Here is a 17,263-nt window from a genome sequence, read left to right as displayed (position 1 = left end):
AACGAAATCCTAGATAATGATTTTTTCAAAAGATTTTGATAAATACACCTTAACATCTACTAGCTGTCAAAGTCTGCTTTATTCTCTTTTCTCAATATTTTCAAACCTTAGATTCTGCAAAACAAAGTAACTCAAATCGTCTAATGTGACATTTAAAATAATTGTAAAATGTAGAAATGTATTAATCTATAATATGTGGTTAAGTATTATAATATAATGTTATACTATAGTATAATATTTGGCTAAAAGTTTTTGGCAAATATGCTGTATTCATAACTACATGGGAAGGCTTAATTACTCAAAGAACCAAGAGAACAACGTTGCCTTGGCTTCAATAACAGAATATTTAGAAATTTCTAAGACTACTCAAATGACATATTTTTAATACAGAAAACTAGGATTTGCTGTCTCATTTATTGCCTATAAACCTTAGAAATATTCCTCAAAGACAGCTGAATATTAGTTTATCTTTAATTACAAGAACCATTTGCACATTACAACCACGAAAATTTGTTGAGCATACTGAATAATCCTAGGTGTACGTAATTATGATTCCTTTATAAATACATGGCCTCAAATCAACAAGAATTTTGCTAGCATTCCACAGAAGTCACTAAAATATTGTGAATCACTGTAATATTGAGCAGTGAATGGTACATGAGAAAACAAAAACAGGAGCTAAGTTAGGGAAAGAGTTTCACACATAAAGAATTAAGTTATGGCAAGTTGGGGGGGGAGCACATTTATGGATAAAAGAGACTTAGGCACATTACCACAGAAAATGGAGAGAAAGGCAAGAAAAAGCAGGTGCCCCACCACCGCACAAAAATACCTCGCGCTGCCGAAGCGCAGCTGACTAGTGGGTTATGAGGAGCGCTCCAAAGAAAAGAGGAGGGAGAAAAGAAAACGTGATAGGAAATCGGACAGACTAGAAAACTCTATCGCAGCCCTCATACGGTAAAGGTGTGTCGGGAATCCACACATCCACACGTGGAAGTGGGCGCACGGGGTCCTAACATGACACTTCCTGGGGGTTCCAAGAAAAAGGTTTGAGAACCACTGACACACCGAGCCCACCACCAGCGCCCGCCTCTCTCAAGTTACACTTCCGGAACACCTCCGAACAGAAAAGTAACTTCCCAAGGTCATATCCCCAGATCGCAGAGGGGAAACACGGCAAAACATGAAACAACGGGGCATTTAAAGGAACTGTGTACACTGTGACACAGCAATCTGGGGGAAGACGGCCGTCTAAAGCAGTATCAAACCACAGGGCCTGCCTCCCAGCGTGCCTCCCCCGCCTGAATGAGCAGTGCTCGGGTGCGGAGGGGGAGGAGCCGGAGAGACAGACGGACGGACGGTGGCACGGAAAGCATCCCTCCGGATGCCGGGGGAGCCAGGTCTCCCCACAGCGCGGTGAAGGCGGCAGGAGCTGGTGCCGATCCGGAGAGGTGGGTGGGTGAGGAGAGAGGAGACACGTTCAAGGCCAAGCACAATACTTGGCACATAATTTGCCCCTTATCAGTGTTTGTTGAAAGTGTCGGTAGCCCTCAGTAACACCGGCAGTTTTATGATGGGAAGTTAGTGCGGGGGCAGGGGCAGCAGGTTGAAACGTCTTATTCCAGGTAATCACTGGCGCCCTCAGAAAATGTGAGTGCGGATCTTCATGCTGTCACCTCTGTCTTTACTAACTATCCACAGGCTACCTCGGCGCCTCCCTGAAAATGAAGCCACCTCCCCACATGAAAAGCTCTTGGAGAATTTTAAGGAAGCTTGCTTTATTCCAAAAAATTGAAACTGATCTGACACTTAAAAGTCATCATGAATGAGTGCTCAAAACCAAAAATGAATGGGTATTCAAACACTCAGAGGGCTCAGAGATTAAGAAATTAAGTTTCTCAGACCACTATAACAAGTCATACAGAGACCATGACAGCATTTACCAATGATGTTCACACTTGCTTTAGGGGAAAAGGGTTTTTTGTTGTTGTTGTTGGGTAGTTCTTGGCTGTACTACTGATTTGTTCTGGGCTAAGGTACATTTAAAGGAACTTAATAATAGCAAACACGTATGCAGTTATTTAAACATGCCAGGTAACCTTCTAAGGACTTCACAAATATTAACTCGTTTAATTATGTTGTACCCAACTCCTAATAATTTCTGGTACCTGTTCAGTGGTTTATTCTGTTCCATTAAAAGTACTTCTGTTGTTTTTTTTTTCCATTTTCTCCTGCAAAAGATGAGGAAAGTACTGTTAGTGAGTATTCACAAATGCATATATATATTTTACATCATTGTTTGATACCTTCTGGACTTGGAGAGTATCAAAAGGGCTTCCTTAAACTTTATTATTTCAGCTGCCTAACTTTGCTGGGTTCCTACCTAGAACTACTAAGGCAGTATCATTATATGTATCAGAAACAGGAGATTTGAAGAACATTCTTTATAATTTCAAAAGAAATCGACATGGCATATAAAAAGGTGGTAGATGCAAAGGAAAACAATTTAGAATAAGATTTGCCTTGGATATGGGATTAAGATGGCGGAATAGAAGGACTGGAGCTCAACTTCTTCCCTAAAAACAACAAAATTCACAACTAAAGACTGAGTAGTCTCCACCCAAATGGACCAGAAACCCATACCCTACTCCAGAAGAAAAAGAGGAGGCCACATCCACAGGTAGGAGGGTGATTTCGTGATATAAACAACCCCATACCTCCCGGGTGGGAAGCTCCACAGACTGAAAACTAACTGGCTCACAGAGACTCACCTACAGGAGTGAGAGTTCTGAGCCCCACATCAAACCCTCACATGCTGGGATCTGTCACTGGGAGAAAGAGCCCCTGGAGCATCTGGCATTGAAGGCCAGTGGGGCTTGTGTGCAGGAGCTCCACAGGACTGGGGGAAACGGAGACCCCATTCTTAAAAGGCTCACACAGACTTTCACGTGTACTAGGTCCCAGGGCAGAGTGAGGTCTCCACAGGAACCTAGGTCAAACCTGACTGCAGTTCTTGGAGGACATCATGGGAAAACAGGGGTGAATGTGGCTTGTTGTGAGGGAAGGACATTGAAGGCAAATCTCTCGGGAATATTCAGCAGCTGCCTTTCTCTGGAGGTGGCCATTTTGGGAAAATCTGGCCCCACCCATCAGTCAGGGCTAAGAAGCCCCAGGGCAAACAACAGTCCAGGTGGGATCACAGCCCCACCCCTCAGTAAACAGGCTACCTAAAGACCCCTCAGGCACACAGCTGCCTCTAATCCCATCCAGAGACTAAGCCCCACCCACCAGAGGGATTAGAATTGGCTCCACCTACCAGTGGGCAGGCATCAGCCCCTCCCATCAGGAAGCCTACAGCAAGCCCCCCATACAGACTTCAGCCACAAGGGGGGCAGACACCAGAAGTAAGAGAGGCTACAGCTCTGTTATCTATAAAAAGGTCACCACACCAAAAACCTATAAAAATGAAAAGACAGAGAACTATAACTCAGATGAGGGAGAAAGAAAAAAACCCCAGAAAATCAGCTAAGCAATGAGGAGATTCTCAGCCTCCAGGAAAAAGACTTTAGACTGTAGATGCTGAAGATGATGCAAGACATTGGAAATAAACTGGAGGCAAAGATGGATAACTTACAGCAAACACTGACCAAAGAGATACAAGATATAAAACTTAAACAAGAAGAGATGCAAAATACAATAACTGAAATAAAAAACTCACTAGAGGCAGCTAACAGCAGAATACTGGAGCCAGAAGAACGAACAAGCGAGGTGGAGGACAGATGAGAAGAAATTACGGATGCAGAACAGAAAAGAGAAAAAAGATTGAAAAAAAATGAAGAGAGTCTCAGGGAACTCTGGGACAATGTTAAACACACCAACATCCGTATTATAGGGGTGCTAGAAGGAGAAGAGAGAGAGAAAGGGACAGAAAAAGTATTCCAAGAGATAATAGCCGAAAATTTCCCTAACATGGGAAAGGAACCACTCACTCAAATCCAGGAGGCACAACGAGTACCATATAAAACAAACCCAAGGAGGAACACACCGAGACACATAATAATCAAACTGACCAAAATTAAAGACAAAGAGAAAATCTTGAAAGCAGCTAGGGAAAAGAAACAAGTAACATACAAGGAAACCCCAATAAGGTTATCGGCAGATTTTTCAGCAGAAACTCTGCAGTCCAGAAGGGAGTGGCGTGATATACTTCACATGATGAAAGGAAAAAACCTCCACCCAAGAATACTCTACCCAGCAAGGCTCTCATTCAGATTTGAAGGAGAAATAAAAACCTTCTCAGATAAGCAAAAGCTGAGAGAATTCAGCAACACTAAACCAGCCTTACAACAAATACTAAAGGAACTTCTCTAGGCAGGAAAGAAGATCAGCAACAGGAAACAAAAATTCCACAAAAGACAAGGCTCATCAGTAAAGGTATATATACAGTAAAGATATGAAATCATCCATGCACAATTATACCATCAAAATCAGAAATCATGAGAAGAGGTGGGTACAAATGCAGGACACTGGAGATGAACTTGAAATTAAGAGAACAATAACTTAAAACAATCTCATATACATATAGACTCTTACATCAACACTTCAGAATAACTGCAAACCAAAAATCTACAACTGGTACACAAACAAGGAATCTCTGGAGAAGAAATATATCTCATAGTAAATAAGTGCATAATCCACCATGAAGGGGGTCATTTGACATCATTCTTGGGATGCTGAAGTCTTCTTAGATCTGATTCTGATTTCCTTTCCATCAAAGAACTTATGATAATTATAATTAAATAATGCCACTGTGCAATTAAATAATATAGTTCTACAATTGTATTATTAATAACCATTTCTCTCCATGGTACAATGTAAAGTCTATAATGTCTTGTCTATGACATCACCTAGAATGGTGTAATGCCTTTATTGAAGAATCAATGAGATGGAACAAATTGTGAGGACATATTTATATAGTTACACTGTTTTTTAACCAACTTATGCATTTTATATTTTACTTATTTTCAGAGGGTGTATTATTTTTGTTATGCTTACCAGTTGTTATTCTTTTTACTGTGCTATATAAAATATTTAATGGTATATAAGGCTTTCTTCTTTATAAATTTTAGTTGCATAATACAACAATTTAATATAATGCTAATTTTTAAAGAAAAATTGAAATGTAATAGATAAAACTAAGTAGTAAAGATGAAAGCCGTAAAATTGGGATAAAGTATAGAATAAATTTCCTATTTGTCTCAGCATATTTTCCATTCCACTTCTCCAGTGGGAGTCACTTAATCTGTTTCTTAAGATCCATGTTATAATAATCTGTGTGAATGTAATTGTGTGTAAATGTATGTATTTTATTCTGTAAAAAATAAATAAATAAATAAAATTAAAAAAAAAAAAAAGACTTGCCTTGACTGTGAATCCTTCTACATAGTACTACGCCTTTTCAAACTACATGCCCTCTGAAACTCTTTTTTTTAGGTGGAAGCACCTTTCCCCCTGGTTGAAATAATTGCTATTCTAAAGATAAAAACACTTAGTGAATGTAGCTATTATTACTTAAAATTACTTGTATTACTTGTAATTACTTAAAATTTTTTTAAATGAGAAATATTCATCAAAAAAGAGGGTGTCACCTAGGAAAGGCAGCAGTTCAGAGAGTCCACCAGGTGACATTTACCTCGAGAAACTCACGACTGTCTCAGTTTTGTCTCTCCATCTGCTAGCTCCAGAAGTCTATCTCACAAAGGTTCAAGAAATGATCATGTTTATCAATACTGATTCATGCTAGCAAAGGTCTTAAGAGATGGATACAGAAGCCACAAAGCCTATGTATTAATTTCCAATGAAAAGGATGCTTGTCAGACAGCCTGGACATTTGATCCATCCACCTTGACCAATGTATTCACATTTCTTTGGTCAACAAATACTTCTTGAAGTCCCAGGTATAGGTATAGGTATCGTACAGGTAGGCTACAGATGAAGCCACATTAGCAGAGGATTGTCGAGGGTGCCCATCAGAGCTACAACACTCTAGATGCCCAGGGCTTCCAATATATTCTCTCCAGACACGTGTTCTCCTATCTCCCCCACTACCGCCATCCTAGTCCAAGGTGCCATCATCCTTCTTCTGGACAAACACAAAATACTTCTTGCTATTTTCCCCGCTTCCACTTTCTCTCTTCCAGTCCATTATCCACAAAGTGTCCAGAGTAAACATTTCAAAATAGAAGACAGGTCAAAGCTCAGCCCTACTTCAACTGCTTTAATGCTCTGCATGAGTCTTAAGATAAATGCCGAGAGCTGACTCTCGGTCCTGCTCTGGCCCTGCTCACCCCTCCAGACTCCTCCGGGCACACTCTCCCCCTCTCTCCCAGGCACCCTCACACTGGTTTCCTTTTACTCTCTTGAAAGCACAGATCCCGCAACACCTCGGATGTTTTGCACACCTCATTTTCTCTACCCAGAAACTAACGCACATTCCTGCCCCTTTCTCTCAAAGCACACACATGCCTAGTTGTCCACAGAGCCTGGCCCATGTCACGACCCCAGACTGGGACAAATTCCCTTATTTTAAGCTCCCGTAGCATGTATCTTGATCTTCTCCTTTGTAGCACTTATCACAGTTTACGATTATACATTATGTGTAAATCAAATTATGTAATGATTTAACTTACATTTACTTCTCTCATTAGACTGGAAGAAGAGCCATGAAGGTGAATATGGGGCTCACTTTATTAACATGGTTCACAGTAGTGGATATTCAAGAGATATTTTATTGAATGATGGCTTTGGGCTGTTAGAACCTGCTGCCTCCATCACCAAAACAGGGATAATTCTGCCAGTCAGACCATGTGGCTTCCCTGAATGGTCTCCACCCTCTGATGTATCCTCTGACCCCTGGAGGGGGCCAACAATTAGATGGGCACTGTCTAACACACTTCTGTAACTTACTGTATCCTAGACTTCCATGGTCAAAATAAATTTTAAGATATGAAAGGAGGAGTTCCCGTCGTGGCACAGTGGTTAACGAATCCGACTAGGAACCATGAGGTTGCGGGTTCGGTCCCTGCCCTTGCTCAGTGGGTTAACGATCCGGCATTGCCGTGAGCTGTGGTGTAGGTTGCAGACGCGGCTTGGATCCCGCGTTGCTGTGGCTCTGGCGTAGGCCGGTGGCTACAGCTCTGATTCGACCCCTAGCCTGGGAACCTCCATATGCCACGGGAGCGGCCCAAGAAATAGCAACAATAACAACAACAAAAAGACAAAAGACAAAAAAAAAAAAAAAAAAAAAAAAGATATGAAAGGAGAAAAAGCACAAAGTTCAAGCAACTCTACAGAGAGGACTTGTGGCAGTAGGTTACTAAGAAACACTCTAAACAAAAAGGAAAACATAAATTCCAGCCAAAGGATGAGTTCCAGTAGTGTTGACGAGACAACACTGGAAAACAAAAATACGCGCACCCATAGCAGTGGTCCTCGGAGGGGCATGGGAGTCTGAGTTTGCTGTGGGATGCTGCCCCAACTAAGGGCTGAATAACAACACGTGAAACCCTCTGAAGGAGACCCCATTCGCTGCACCGCCTCCAATCCCCAGGGTCTGACTGCGTGCCTGGCACAAGGGAGACCTGGTGGGTACCGACTGTGTTATTCTCCCATTTGCCTTACAGATCAACAGCTATTTGGCTTTTCCTAACTCACTGTGTAGAATGTTTTAAATGACTCACAGTTATGGTCAACATTTTAAAGATGTTCTCCTAACACTTCAGTCCTCTTATGTGATGAGAATTAGAGCAAAACCGATAGGGAGAAGTCCCACAATGCCCTTGGTTTTAAACTCACATCTAGTCATGGGGCTGGAGAATGCCAGCTTTCATTCATTCAACAAAGAGTATGCACCTCGAATAAGCCAGGCATGGTTCTAGGTGCTGTGGACACACAATGAACAAGACAAAACCTTTTCCTCTCAAAGTAACCATTCCAGGAGGAGACAGACAATGAAAGTACTGTAAGAACAGGTATACTGCAGAGACACTGCATGTTTGGTTCTAGATCACCACCTCTATATAGCAAGTCACATGCATTTTCGGTTTCCTAGCGCATATAGCAGTTAAGGTTATACTATACTGTAGTCTAAGATTAAGTATGTCGTAGGGTTATGTGTCAAAAAATGTACATGCTTTAATTTAAAAATACTGTATTGCTAAGAAATGCTAACCATCACCTGGCAACACAGAGTCGCCATAAACCTTCAATTTGTAAAAAAAAAGAAAAAAAATTCAATGTCTACAAAGCACAATAAAGCACAGTGCAATAAAGTAAAGCACATTAAAGTGAGGTATGCCTGTCAAATATAAGATATGTCATGTGAGGAATGTTCAACTTTAAGTAGGGTGGTCAAGAAAAGCCTCCCTGAGAAGCCGACATATGAGCAAAGATCTGAAGGAAGTTTGGAAAGAGTCATGCAGACACCTTGGGAAAGAGTTCCATATGGAGGGATCAGCAGGTACAAAGGCCCTGAGACAGAAGCATGGCCTGTCTGACCTGGGGTGTGGATGGGAGACAGTAGTAGGATGTGGGGTCAGAAAGGTAAACCATGGGCCTCTTAGGGCACCCTAAAGCCTTTGGCTTTTATTCTGAGAGCGCTGCAATGCAACTGAGGTGTCTGGGGCAGAGGAAATACGACCTGACTGCTGTGCTGAAAACAGACTAATGAAAAAGCAAGGGAGGAAACAGCAAGACCAGTTACCAGGCCTCTGAGACCGTCTAGGCAAGAGATTGTAGGGGCTTCGATAGAGCACAGTAGTGATACACAGCAGTGCCTCTAAAAAGCTGATGGATTCTACATGGAACTGTAAGGAAATGCCCTAGGATTAACTCTAACTAACTTTCATAAGGGCTGATTTTAGCTGTCTTAATCTTTTTTTATCACTAAAGGGTTTTTGTGTTTGTTTAATTCTTTTTTTTTTTTTTTTTTGTCTTTTTTTTAGGGCCACACCCAAAGCACATGGAGAGTCCCAGGCTAGTGGTCTAATCAGAGCTGTAGCCACCAGCCTGTACCACAGCCACAGCAATGCAGGATCCAAGCCGCATCTGCGACCTACACCACAGCTCACAGTAACGCCGGATCCTTAACCCGTTGAGTGAGGCCAGGGATCGAATCTGCAACCTCATGGTTCCTAGTCAGATTTGCTTCTACTGCACCATGGCGGGAACTCCTGTTTGTTTAATTCTTACTTTTATAAAAGAAAACTTACTGGATTTTTATCTACATGAAAGTAATATATGATCATCACAGACAGTGGAAAAGATCAAACAGACACACAAAAAAATCACTGCATCACATTATAAAAGAATTGAACATCCAAGTACTTGTGATACTGGTCACCACTATATATTAGCATTTTTTGGTTTACCCTGAAAATGAAGGCTTCTCTAAGTAAGGGGAAAGATCACTGAATACATGCAGCCACAGTGGTTAATGACTATTTAACACAAAGATTTTCCACTTGACAATGTGTTGATGTACAATAGGATAAACACCAAACACAGGTATTCTTAAAACCAGGCTTTGGCCAATATGGTCCATCCCTGATCTTTGTCAGCTGTGCCAGTTTGAGTTTAGCCCAGGAGAAATGTTTGCACATCACTAAGGAAAGCCACGCTTTTCTGCCCAGACATTTCCCCCCGAGAAACCCATAATGATAACACGACGTAAAGCAAAAAAATGGACGTGATGAATTCTGGAAAAAAAATAAACAAAGTGTTCTTTTTATTCTCTGCTCTGTTGGCTAATGGGGGGCGGGGGGAAGTAGGGAAAGATCACAGCATGAAACTGTCATCACAAAACATTCCACTCTAGGGCAGGGAGGCAGCTCTCCACTTGCTATCATCAAGCCATGGGGCGCATCATCTTCACGGTGAAAAGAACCCCCTCCCCCGTCCCCCCAAACAGAATGTTGCTGTTTAGTCAACAGTGACAAAAAACTAAACTCTCTGATTCTCAACATTTAATACTTTTGGCTGATATGCCTTATTTGTTCAGCTTTTCTCAAAATGTGCTAAGACAGGCCAGTTGCTTATGTTGAACCAGGTACTGCCATCAGCTACCAGGGTGGTCCTTTTCAAATTTCAACGTGCAAAGGAATTGCTGGGGTGGGGGGTGTCTGTTAAGACGCAGACTCTGATTCAGAAGCTCTGGGCTGGGGCCTGAGACTCTGCATTTCTAGTAGGGTCTCTGGTGATGTGGATGCCTCTGTGGACCACGATTTGAGTATACAGTGGTAGCATACTGATTAGCCTCCCTCTTTTCCCTATCCCCACAATTCCCTTTCTAAGTGCCACTGACAGAGTCTGAAACAACTGCATTTGACAGTTTTCTATTAAAAATAAGGATGTGCCCTGCATGGGTAGGATAATTACATCACAGGCTCTTCTGGAGCATCCTTAGATAACTGATTAGATCTGAAACCATGTCAGGTTCTCCTTTTATTCTCCCTTTCCTTTGCTCATCCTCTCCCCACATAGAAGAATGGGCCCCACACAGCACTGTGGCGAGAGATAACTCCCAGCTTCAGCATTAGGCGAGGGTGTGAAGGAACCAAAATTACTGAGCCTTTTCCATCTCATACTTTCTTGTGAACAGATTCATCCACAGACAGCCATGGCACTGGCTGGGAAAGTACACGTTTTGTAATAAGGGGTAAGAGTGGGTGACGAATGACTGCTTACGAGAACTGACATCACCCGCTTCCACCAACAACCAGCCTTAGAAATGAGCCCTCGAGAATCTCTCTAGCACCTATGCCCTGCACACTCAGACAGAGGGTCTCATATTACACACATGGCCAAATCTCTCATTCAGAACCTCATATTTTCTGCCTTTTTTTTTTTTTTAGGGCTGCATATGGAAGTTCCCAGGCTAGGGGTCGAGTCAGAGCTGCAGCTGCTGTCCTATACCACAGCCACAGCAACGCCAGATCCAAGCCATGTCTGCGACCTACACCGCACCTCGTGGCAACGCCGGATCCTTAACCCATTGAGCGAGGCCAGGGATTGGACCTGCAACCTCATGGCTACTACTCAGGATTGTTACCTCAAAGCCACAGTGGGAACTACTAGAACCTGATATTTTCTAATTACAGACAATTCATATGAAAACGTAACCTGAGCTTTAGAGTGCCTTTTTCAACCCTTAACTTCTGAGCTATTTATTTTAGTTCAGGCCTGCAGCTTTAGCTCCAATTAGACCCCTGGCATGGGAACCTCCATGTGCCATGTGTGCGGCCCTAAAACAAAAAGACAAAATAAATTAAATAAATAACTAAAGTATACAAAAACAGTGGTGAGATTGCTAAAAAAAAAAAAAAAAGCAAAAGCTGTTCCTCTAGGACAAGGATCCCCAGCACACATGTACGAAAGGCCTCCTTTCTGTTTCTCTAAAGCCCTGAGATCCCCGAAAGGAGATGGTGTGGTGAGGAAGACGCAGAGGAGATGCTGGACTGTTACCCCTGATTTGCTTCCCACCCTCTGTGATCCTATAAAACCACAGAGGGAGGAACATGGCAGAAAGGAGGCTAAAAGAAGAGGATACAGCAGCAGTAGCTGCTCTGAAGATTTGGGAGCTCCGTCTAGATCACAATCACGTGCAGAATTTAAAAGGACCAACTGGAATTCTCATTGGGCTACATTAAAGAAACAAACTACTAACCAAAACCTACCAAGAAGGACAAATAAAGGCATACACAATTTGGGGCAAGATTTAAAGAAGCAAAATACCACTCACATATAATAAAGGCAGGTGGCAAAGAGCAGGCAGGCCCACTCTGCTCCTCCTGCGGCTTGAACCCAAAGGCAAAGCAGAAAAGGAGACAGTCTTGGCACAATACAAGGACACACCTTCTAACAGACTTCTCAGCCACAGCACTTCTTCTTTTTTTGCAAAGCAGTGACTCCCATCACTCCTGAGACAGCCTTAGCCTGCTACCCTGCTCTTCCCCAGCACCAAACATCGTGCTATGCCAGGCTGCACGCCACTCCCTGAACGTAGTTTCATGACTCTCATGCATCAGAAGTACCGTATCTGGAAAGCTTTTTCATTGCTAGGCCACCACTTCAGACTTGAAATCTCAGCTTCCACACAATCTCCTCTGTGAATCCTAGGCTGTCTCACATCCTCTCAACAGGTCAAGAGCCTGCTCCTCATCCAATAACATCACATACCTCTTCCCTGCACAACCTCACTCTGGTACATACTTTTAGACTGGGGGGCCTTTGAGGGCAAAATTACAGGTACTCATCTGTGTACCTGCAATGCCTCCTATAGAGACCTGGCCTCAGAACACATCAGCTGAAAAGTAAAGGAAGGAAGGAAGTGAAGAGAAGGTGATGCCGAAACTGTCATCTCTCAGGCACCCTGCAGAGGGAATGCTGGCGCTGGGAGGGAAGCTAGTCTGAATGAACCTGTTCTACGCAGAAAGACATGAATTACTGGGGCATCCGTTAAGGTTTACCATTTTATACATGATCTAATTTTTGTTAACAGCTGTTTAGAAATAGTCCCAATATTTTGTTTTTATTTATGTATCTAAATACACACATTTACACATGTGCTACTCAGTAATATAAATACTTTTCCCCAAAGTTTTCACATTAAAATTTTTTTTTCATAATTACCGGGAAGCCTGCCGAAAATGTGGCCATGGCATTTCCTTCAAATGTGGGAGATGTGTATCACTAAAGCAAGTACCAGGCTACTGCCGACAAAACACCCCAGCAACACTTTGTAAGCCGTCAGGTTAGAACTCTGTAAACCAGAAGGAGAACTGTGTCTTCACACCTTTCCCAATTCACGCGAACCTTTGCCACTCGTTCTCTCGTTCCTAAGAATCTACACCCAAGTTAATCTGCTCTTTACTTCACCCCTCTAATCCTCTAAACATGACAAGTATGTGCTCCGCGGCCACTCACGTGAAGGGCCGTTCTGATTGGGGCGTCTCAGGGGAGTGACAGGCAGGTGCCTACATCTGGGAACTACAGAAACAATCGTAATTACTATTTGGGAGAATTTCTATACACCACACCAGCACCCTTCCCAAAGAGCAGATGACAACAGGTGAACCCAAACCTGAGGCCAGAAAACTGTCCCACAGACCTGGCTCTGCAGGAGCTCCGACATGCTCTCTCTCCTTTGTGCCCTCTCCCACGCATACGACGACAGACACATTCCCACCCCTGCCTCCTCAACAGCCCACTTCCTTCAGGCCCACTTTCTTTCCCGTGCTGCTGCCCTGGGTGGCAACAGAACGGTCTGGGCTCTGTGGGCACCAACCTGGCCAATTCCAGAGGCTAAGGGGTGAGGCTGACACAGAGGCCCAGCCTCCTCGCAGTGGGTGGCAGGGGATGTGCATATGAACTGCTGCCCATTTCCTTTTATAAAGGGAAGCATAGTAGACTGTCCCAAAATGAGAACCTAAGAGTCTAGGAATGAATGAAGGTCGTTATTGCACTTCAGGGGACTTAAAAAAAAAGACAGCTTTGAGATAACATCATTTCAAAGGACTTAGCTGACATTTTCTGGCCTAACATCAAGTCATACAGTCGATAAACTTATATTAGCATATCTTTTCACCAAAAAATGCTACATCTATAAAATAGAAGAGGGCAGGATGGTACAGCAAACTGGCCAGATGCAGCTTTTTGTCATACTGATTTCCTTCTACCCAACAGGTTTCGCCATGGAAATAAGAGGTGGTCTGGGCTGACTGACAGAGGACACGGATCTGCTTCAACGTGAAAATGCGCACGCAGAGCCCTGAGCACAGCACTACCCGTCCAGGCTGGTTATCGCAGGAGAGACCAGAGAACAAGCCGACAAACAGGATGTCTTGATTTGAGGCTGTTTGTCCATAGGGTTTAATTGTCAAAACAAAAATTCTACTTTTCATTTTGTCAGTTCTTCCCTTATTTGAGCAAACCAGAGGAGAAATAAATGGCAAAATTTAAAGTGGGTTTTTGCTGCCTCCCCCAAATTCCTCAGCTGGCCAAAAAGAAGGATGCCTCTTTAAGGAAGACCCACCTGCATCCTGATTGAAGGGCAAAGGCCTCCCAAAGATCAGTCCCCCCATCTTGAGGCCTGGTCAGCTTGCTAGGAAGAATTCTCCCAGTACCTAGTATCCCCACCATAAGCCTGGGTTCCGTAACCCAAGAAGGAAACAGAGGGAAAAGAGTGGTTACTGCGAGCTGGCTACATCCCATGCAATTTTCGGTTCACCTTTAGAACAAGCCAAGGAAATTTCACTTGGGCAAGGTGTGAGTATGCAGGCTCAGAGAGGTTAAGTAACTTTCTAGGCTTTGCTCTCACAGAGATTTCCGGGGGCCTGAGGCCTCTTCCCACCCCTTCCCAGACTGCCTCCCACAGGGCAGGCCCCAATACAGGCCTGCTCTCATGCTCAGAAAAAGAACACACCTGCTCCATGACAGGACGTAACCAGGACAATGGGATTACATGTTAAATAGACTAAAAGGAAAAATATGAACCAAGCCAGGAACCAATAACTAAAGGTCATGCAGACCAGAGGTTCCAACGTGGCATATTTCACAGGAACAGGAAAACAAGCCCCTCTCTGCAGGACTGTGCTGAAGCCCCCTCACCAGTCTCCCCAGGATGCAGACAGGAGAAAGCCTGCAGGAGTACCTGTGAGAGGCCCCAGTGCAAAGCCAGGGGGTCTCTCGCCCTGGTTACAAGAACCAACAGAAAATTCCAGGGCACTTCCAGAGGGCCTTGCCGCAGACCCTGAAACCCGGGATCCATGCAGGGAGCCCTAAAGTTCATCGTCTTACATTGCACCTTGCCTTCTGGGCTTTTGGAGAAATCTGCACAAGTGCAATATTAAGGAACAAATAAAGCGCCCAAGTTTAGAGAACAAACAGGCAGGGAGGGGGGAAATGGAAGTTCCCTGGAGTCGGGGAAAGAAAAAAGAAAAAGCATTACAAAAAAAAAAAAAATAACAAAAACACTTATTTCTCTACAATTGAGCATGAAAAGAAATGACCAGAAAGCACTGGGGAGCATAGGGAGAAGGGTGACACTGGGGTCTCAAGCCAGAACAGAGCGTTCACATAAGCCTGGGTGTGTGCTTTGCTTCCACTCCCGCCCACCCACGGTTCCTGGGGCAAACAAATTCTTGGCTGAGCAGGTATGTGTGGGAGGCCTGAGTTATTTTCCAACCATTAGAGCTTTGCCCAGAACTACTTAATCAGAATTTTTCAAGGTCATACATTCAAATATGATGTTACTGCCATACAAAACAAATAACTCTAGGGTCTGTAGGGTAGGAGGTGGGGGAGTCTGAGGAGGGGAAAGAAGGAATTAACCACTCTCACTTGAACTATCTCCTTATCCGCTCTTACTCTAGATCTCCTACATATTCTCAGAAAATCAACAAACTGCCAAAACGAAAACAGCAAAAAGAAATAATAGCTAACGTTAATATATGCTGATTCTATGGCAGGCACAATTCTAAACTGTCTGTAGATATTAACTTATTTGACCCTCAACAATCCTTTAAGGACTGTTATCATGATCACCCTTTTTCACAGATGCCTGGAAGGGGTTTAAGTGACTTGCCCAACAACCAACAGCAGGGTGCCCGGTGCACTGGGCTGTACTCCCCTTTCTGTGCTCGGCTCTCTGGCCCCTCAAAAAGGCAAAACCTCTTGCAACAAGAGCTCTTTTCCGCTATGGGATAGCAAACTGATTTTCCTGTGCAGTGGGGTTTTCTCTAAGCTGCCTTCCTGGGAGGAATATTATCAGATCCAGTCCTCACCTCAAAGGACCGATAGGACAGTACCAACCCTGCTGCGTAATAAGCCATATAAGCTGGAAAAGTCCCAAGTCTCAAACCACAATTCCCCTTACACACTGCAGTTCGAGGCAAAGCTTTGATCCCTGTTAAAATGTAAAAGTTGGGAGGTATACGCACTACGCTGTTATCAGTTTGTAGTGCAAGTTGCATTGTTATCTTTTAAATACAGTTTAATGATAAGAACTTCAGGTGGTTTCCAGGCATTCAATTCACCTGTCCAGTTTGGACTTGTTCACTGCTGGGTGCCTAGAACTCACCAGGACCTGGCATGTAAATTGGTGTTGAATACACCAGGGTGAGCAAGTGAACAAATGCATGGCTGTAATTCTTGCTGAGGTCAGGATCAGGGCAAATTTATGATGCAGGTAGGTCTTAAAGTGGCAGCCAGTTTGGGCAAAGTATCACTGAAAAGGTCTAAAGAACAAGTAAATCACTGTTTGGCAGTAATGACTTTGAAAGAAATCCCAGGCAAATTTAAATATATGAAAACGATCTTTTGAGTCTATTAAGAATGGATCATATTTTTAAATGTATATAGAGCTAATTTATTAATGAAGGAGACAATCTGTTTAAGAGGGTAGTGATAGCTTCGGTATTTCCCCTTGGCGCTGGATCTGTCGTTGCTGTGACTGTGGTGTAGGCTGGCAGCTATAGCTCCAACTGGACCCCTAGCCTGGGAACCTCCCTATGTTGTGGGTGTGGCCCTAAAAAGACAAAAAAAATAAAATAAATAAAATAAAATAAAACTCTCCCCAAAGCGGAAGTGCCCTACACATCATCTCTCCTCCCTAATGTTCTCATACCCAAGTCCTATGTGTCCTCAAAGTCCTCTGTAAATGTCTTCTCCTCCCTGTTTTCCTGGCCAGAAGAGGTCACCCACCCCCCCATTTGTACTCAAAGTTACTTTCTTTGTTTGTGTACAGGAATCCCTTCCTGAATTGTAGCATTTTTCTCACCTGCTCTACCTAGCTAGCTGTCTTTGACTTTGTATTCCACAGGGAACCTAACATTTTTTTCTTGACATAAATCAGCATCCAGTCAATATTGGACTAATGTTTTTAAAAACACTCTCATGGAAGTGCTCCAAGGATACACCACCATCTGTTTCTAATGTTCGAATACATCTTAGATATTTTAAAAGCTGTAATTTTTGTAAATGACACTGACATGGTTTACATGCAAACTTTTCACCCTCTGTGGATACACAGGGTCGTGTGTTAACAATTCTGAGGTCCGGGAGGGTCCCCTGGCACCTCCGTGTGCACGCGTGGACTTCCTATAAGTGTGAAACTGGAAAGGGAAGTTGTGGCTCCGCCCTGGCCGTGTGAAAAATGCCGGTGTGCACAGTCTGCTCTTAAGAGTTGCTCAAGCAAGCACACAACCAT

At 43.4% G+C, this 17,263-nt stretch overlaps 1 long non-coding RNA gene across 11 annotated transcripts in view; it reads right to left on the bottom strand.

The window, feature by feature from the left end:
• The window catches only part of LOC106506781, a 277,552-nt gene continuing 262,050 nt past the window's right edge, over positions 1,762 to 17,263 (bottom strand). For all 11 annotated transcript variants that reach the window (XR_002340361.1, XR_002340364.1, XR_002340368.1 and 8 more), the window contains one exon: positions 1,762 to 2,231. This is a non-coding gene — a long non-coding RNA (uncharacterized LOC106506781). The remainder of the gene's footprint in view (positions 2,232 to 17,263) is intronic.

The sequence above is a fragment of the Sus scrofa genome, chromosome 18, assembly GCF_000003025.6.
Source record: "Sus scrofa isolate TJ Tabasco breed Duroc chromosome 18, Sscrofa11.1, whole genome shotgun sequence".
Classification (NCBI taxonomy): Eukaryota; Metazoa; Chordata; class Mammalia; order Artiodactyla; family Suidae; genus Sus; species Sus scrofa.
The sequence above is the reverse complement of the archived record's forward strand: the minus strand, read 5'-3'. Positions and strand labels throughout refer to the sequence as shown.